Source organism: Heterocephalus glaber, unplaced genomic scaffold (assembly GCF_053883595.1).
Source record: "Heterocephalus glaber isolate CG9 unplaced genomic scaffold, H.glaber_assembly_v1.0 deba00001538, whole genome shotgun sequence".
NCBI classification, from domain to species: Eukaryota; Metazoa; Chordata; class Mammalia; order Rodentia; family Bathyergidae; genus Heterocephalus; species Heterocephalus glaber.
The window spans coordinates 33,023,940-33,030,626 of NW_028258333.1; positions in this window are offsets into that span (position 1 = coordinate 33,023,940).

Below are 6,687 nucleotides of genomic sequence, written 5' to 3' on the forward strand. Positions count from 1 at the left end.
TCTCTTAAATAAACCTATTTGGAGTTCTTTCAATCTTCTGCTTTTTTCTCTGCTGAGATTGATGCTGAATCTTTATTTTCTCAACTTGTTTTTAGGTGAGATGGGCATGCTTTATATTTTTACATTTGTTTTCTTTCCTTTGTTACTATTTCTTTTATGAGAATGCATATATACACATATTTTTACTTTCTTTAATTGAAGAGAATATGCAGCATTGAAGTTATTTTAGTGCATAATTTAAATATAATTTTAAAAAATCTCACCACTCTAGCACAAACTATTTCTTTTTTTCCGTATTAATTTCTCAAGCACAGATTCCTACATAATTATGTGTATACATAATATCTGCTTCTTCACTTATTACCTCATAATACATATTGTCCCTGTGTACTTCCAGAACCAAAAAATCTTGGCAAAATGGCCTTTTTATGTCAGTTGCCCCTTAAGTTTTCCTCATAGGTTATTCACCTTTGTACAATCTAAATGCAATATTCCATCTGACATTGTTGTGGATTCTTTATTATTTTATCACATTTCTTATGGTACAGATTTGCCTTTTAATTATGCCAAAATATTCACAAGGTTAGTGAAACAACCCTCAAAGGGGCTTCTGGAACAATGTAGTAGCAGAGGCTTAAAACTGATTATGTGAAAGAACACTGTGCACCTCTAGAAAGGCTAGCTATTCTGCCATCAGATAAATGATTGCAGCCTTCAGTGGGCTGGCTCTCTTTATTTTAGCTACTGGTTGTAGAGCTGGGAAACAGAAGCCTGCATGAAGAATAAGGGCCTAGATTTTTTTAAAAGCTGAAATGTCAAGCTATGTGACTATGCCCAGCAGAAGACGACCCCCTGCGAGATGTGATAAGCCCCAGGTCCGCTCCACACACCACACTGAAAATGCCGTGGGAGGGCTTCCCTGGCTGATGGAACTAATGACAGTAATAGCTCTGGGTAATTTGTCTTTTTCCTTACTGTGCACATTCTCTACATGTGGTGCACTTTACACCTACCACCAGGCTCACATCTGGAATGCTACGACTCTCTCAGGCCTGATTCAGATAGGTTGAAATCTCCTGTAAAGTAAATCTGACCTCTAATTTTCTTAATAATTCAGGATTATGCTAATGTTACTCAGCAACCATTGTAGAGTGGTACAGGAGCACAGAAGAAAGCTTAAGCCCTGGTACTGGAAGCATGACCAAGCTTTCCTTGTATATTTGGTTATTTATTCTTTCCTTATATCTTACTAATAGAGAAAATATACATTTTGCAAACTACATAAATTACACCATTGATTCATTGTTTCTAGTTGTGGGATGTCCTCTATTTGAGAACAAATTTTCTTTCCTTTCTTTGCTATACAGATTTTCTATCAAAGATTTATGAGAATACTAATGATAAGTTTTGTTTTTAAATTCCAACTGTAAAAAATACTTACATAGTTAAAGAGGCTGACACAATAATTTCAGGGATAGATAAAACAGACTTCACAGCAGTTTATTCTCATAAATGCTGGGTGCTCTAGGAAGATTTTAACAATAAAAATCCTATTTTAGTGCTAGTTCCATAGCACTGAAGATTGTACATTTAGCATTTTATTTGTGTCCTATATTTTTCTGTATTTATGTTAAAATAGTTGTATTATTAAAAGTGAAAACATTTGATAAAATCTTTTGGAAAAACATAAATAGTCTTAAGTTTTAAGAAATTTTGTACTGCAATCAAAGGTTAGGCTCTTTAATTCTAGCTTTCTGGACATACAGAGAAAAATCAAAGTATCTGTATAAATTAGTATGTGAGAAAGATTCCCTCAGAGAACAGAGATTTTTTCAGCCATTGTGAGGTCTAAAAACTACAATATTTGGTGGAAAAAGTACGCTCATTAGTATGGCTAGCTGAATCATTATGTCAAAATATTTGTAAAGTAATTTCTGAGTTATAAATAGACACTTAGTTTTGTTACTTTTTTCTTTAATTCACATTCAGGAAGGTGATTATAAACACTTTGTTTCTGAGGACTGAAGATTGTGCCCATACATACAATAAACTGCAGATTGTTTACACGAATTAATATTTCTGTTTCTCATGAGCAATGTAGAACATGTGGACATTTTTCTACAAATAATGTCACTGGCTATTATTGGTCAACAAGAAGATAAAAATTCATCAGCAATGCTCAGTCTCTCTCATGGTACCTCTGACGATTGAGTTAGTCATTCAAATTCCACATCTATTTGAAAGCAGAACAGTTTGCAGACCACTCCATAAATCCCCACCTGTACTTCCTCGATGGGTGGATTTCAGAAAATATTTTTTTTGGCTTGAACATCCTAAGAGGTAGACATTTAATCCAAATATACTTAGGGAAAAAACAATCAAATTAGGGAAAGAGAAGAGAGGAAAAAGGAATGGCATGCTGAGGGTCCCAGCATGTTCTCAGAACCATTCCTTCTACCCAGGTCTCTGCCTTCAGGAAGACTTCAGGAAAAAAATAATTGATCACCATTATCCCTGGGTGAAGGCAGGCAGGCTGTGGAAAAGCTGCTAGAAAGGCTAATCGTGACAGGTGTACTGGACTGACCCTTTGTGCACAGTGAGTTCCTTTGGGCGAGACGGATGCACAGAGCGCAGCATTCCAGCTGTGAGACAGGTGAGGGAAGACAGGGTGCTCAGAGCAGCTTAGATCATGTTTTTGGCCCTGGGTGAAAGCCTTTAGAATTTTGAATATTACACTCTTTTATGCACAATGCTTTAGAAAACTCCCCAAAGAACAAGTTAGAGTGATTTCAGCAGAATCTGTGCAGGGTTAAAATAGTCAGTGTATTTCACTGAATGAGATGATAACTCAGCAATGAGGAATCTACAAGGACATCCTGTTCATGACAATATGAATGTTAATGATGCTGGTGATTATTACCAGTGCTTCCCATTTAGTAAGCAAGGGCCTTGTTTGTATCATCTCACATGTTCTTCACTGCAGCACCAACTGTCCCATACTGTCATAGATCAGAGATCTTCATATAGGGCAGGTAGTGAGGGGTGAACTGAGATTTCTGTCTGCCAGACCCTCAGATCATCCTGTCTCTCAATCTCTAGTCCCCTTTCCCTCCTCCTTTTCCCCACCCCTTCCCCAGCCTCCTGGTTTCACTCCTCAGGGACAGCAGAGTGCTAAGCAAGCAAGGGTCTGTAGAAAGAAAGAATCAGGCAAATGGAAGCTTGAATCCCCCTTCTGCAAGCTATGTGGTCGTGAACAGTTGCAGGACCCCTCCAGGTCTCCCTGTTCCCCTCCACAATCCATGGACAACTTTAATTCGTAAGGGTATTGCTGAGGAGATGAGTGAGAGGATGATATAAACTTCCGGGCTCAGGGCCTGGCATACAGTAAGCGCTCTGTGAGTGCCATCCATGAATTTATAATGATAAACCTCCCATTCAAAGTTTTAAAGTTTTTCCTTTCCTTTAAGATTCTGAAGTATAGGTCCTTATAAAAATATATCACTTTTCTCCAGAACTTATAAAATTGAAGTACATTTATAAATAAAGGTATATTTATTTACAATTTTATAAGGTATGGCCACTTAGGATGTTCAATACTTTTTGGATGCAGTTATTATATGTAAAGTAGTACTTTGGAAGATTTTTCTCCAAACCAATTTCTGTGGTCTGTAAAAAATGGTAAGCATGGCATTTAGATTTAGAAAGTATTAAAAGTTTTATAGCTCATTTAGCTGATTCCTGAGAAATGCTGATAGGCATTTATTACCTTGAGTTTTCTTCCTCCCAAAACACCTTTCCTCCAGAGGTACCTTTTTGCATATTGAGGTTGGAATGTGGTTTTGTTAACCAGCCCTTCAGAGAGGAGTGCTTACTGGGTCATTCTTCTAGACACCATTGGCTGTTATATCTTCATTGATTTATTGATTTAGTTCCATGTCTTAACAATGTCTAAACTGCAGAGATATGTAAAAAAAAAGACCCTTTGACCTAAAACAGCTTATTGTCAAGTAAAGGAGCTGAGGCATTATATATAAACAGATAGAAATTTGTGCCAGGGGAAAACACTGAGTGTACAGGAAGGAGGAATCACTTCAATTAAGGGATTAAGTTTCATGGATGGATGGTTTTGGAACTTGGTTATAGAGTGGGTTTCATTTGGGTAAAGATAAGGGGGAGACATTTCAGGTGGAGAAAGGAAGGGATAAAATGAACAAAGACATGGAAGCAATGGAGCCAGGGCTGTGTGTATAGAATGGAGGACAGAGGGCTGTTCTGTTCCTGGAGTTTATAGCAGAATAACCATGTAGTTTACCGATTCTCAGGCCCCCCCAAACTTCCAAGAGTCGAATTTAGGCTTAGGGGTGTGTGTCCTAGAAAATTGCTTACTTAATGTAGAGCCAAATGGATTCTGATAGAAGCCATGAGAAACATAATTATGAAGAAGAAATCAGAAGAGTAGCAGGGTTGCTGGAGAGTAAACAAGTAAATGACTCTTGGGCCAGGCTGCACACCAGGATGCAGTAGACATTTAATTTTTTTCCCTACTCTTTTATTTGTTTGTTTTGGGTTTTGGTACCAGGGATTGAACTCGGGTTCTTGAGGTTGCGCAGCAGGCGGCGAAACCACTGAGCTAAATCCCCGGCCCTTTCCTTCGCTTTTAAAAACAACTTTAGGGGTGAACTAAATCTAAGTGAAAATTGTCTGCAGGGTCTGGATCTAATAGCTATTTGTGAAATGATTAGCTATTTCAGGGTGGTGGTGGGATATCATAAATTGTAAGATTTTTGTGAGTAATGTGTTAGATACATACATACATATGTCTGTTTTGTTGGTGTGGAGACTGCCAATCTAGACCGAAGTGAACCTTGATAGTCTCTTACTTTGATGTTCCACAAAGGAAAAGGAACACAAGACAGTTTTATATCAAGAAAGTCTAACTAATGTTACCATTGTCAATAATTTTTGGAGAAAGCTTGTCAAATGATTATATTATCATAGACATTGATAAACTGTAGTATAAGAAACTTGAACTTGTTGCATAAGTTTTAAATTTTTGTATAAGTTTGCATATGCACATTCATATTTTTGAGACTAAAGTTTTTATGAAATATCAAGTTTCAAGATTTGTGTAATAAGGCCTGAAATCTTTTAGTGAATGATAGAATTTGTCATGACATTTGCATACTCTAACACCCAATCATCTTGGTTTTAATGAAAATATTTCCCTTAAATATTTTGAAACTAAGGCATCTTCACTGTATCAAAATTGACATCTTAATTTGAACTCTCCACTCTGAAAAGAGTTTGCAGTCAAAATTTGTCATTAAAAAAACTCAATGAAATGAAAAATAATGATATGCTGGCTTTTTCTTACAAGCATTTAGAGTAGAATTCTAATAATACTATATTTTACTGCTTAGTTAGCTGCTTTTGCTAGCATATAGGGATTAAGTGCAAGGCAGCTCTCAGAGCAGTGGAAAGTGCCAAGCACTTAAACTCAGAATTGCATTTAAGACAGGACTGGCTCACTTATCATTGGGATGAGTTTGTTCAAGTCCTTTAGTCTTAGTTTTTCCATCCTTAAAATTGAGATAAAATAAATAAACCACAGGGTCTCCAGGTAATAATGCACAGAAAACTGTTGCAAGTTATACTTCAGGATAAGATTATTGAGGTTATATTTTACACATTTTCTACTAAAGGGTATTGTTTATATTTGGGTTATAAAATTAATATATATTTGTTCCATTATTTTTATTGTGAAAGGGATACATGGTGAAGTTAAAGAATGAAGAAAATTTAAATAAATTTTAAAAATTGACAGTCACATATAATATTTCCACATAATTATTATCACATGTCTATATCATTTTCATTAAAAGTTTTATATGTAGTTTTTTTTTTTTTTGGTACCGGAGATCAAACTCTGGTCCCTGCGCTTGCGGAGCAGGCAGCGAAACCACTGAGCTAGATCCCTGGCTCTTTATATATAGTTTTAAAAATTGCTTTCTTCTTTATTTACTATTATTGTGGTTGCTATGGTTTGAGTGTGTCCCCAAAGTTTATGTGTTGGAAACTTAATCCCCAGAGCAACAGAGGCGGGACATTAAGAGGTGATTAGGTTGCAGGGGGCTCTGTCATTGTGAGTGGATTAATGTTATGAAGAGAGTGAGTTTGTGAGGCAAGTGAGTTCAGTTCTTTCCTACTCATTCCTTCTGTCTGTCTTTCATGCATGTGCGTTATACTCATTCATGTGCTGTCTTGCCCTTCTATCTTCTGCCATGGATACAACAAGAAGGTCCTCATCGTCTGTGGATCCCTCGACGTTGGGCTTCCCAGTGTCCATAAATGTAAGAAATAAATAACTATTCTTTATAAATTACCCATTCTCAAGCCGGGGATTTAGCTCAGTGGTTTCACCGCCTGCTGTGCAAGCGCAAGGACCCGAGTTTGATCCCTGGTACCAAAGACTCCAGAACCTACATCCAAAAAAACAGCAAAATATACATTAAACTTGAAAAATACTGTATAGTCTTTGTGTCAACTTTATTTTTGGTAGACTCTAATGATAAGATCAGATCCCTTAATTCTCATCTTTGACAGGAAGTGAAACTTTTAAATTCAAGACTTTTGTCTAATGCTATAGATATAAAGTAAACTTTCTATTCCATTTTTTTCTTTTTTTTG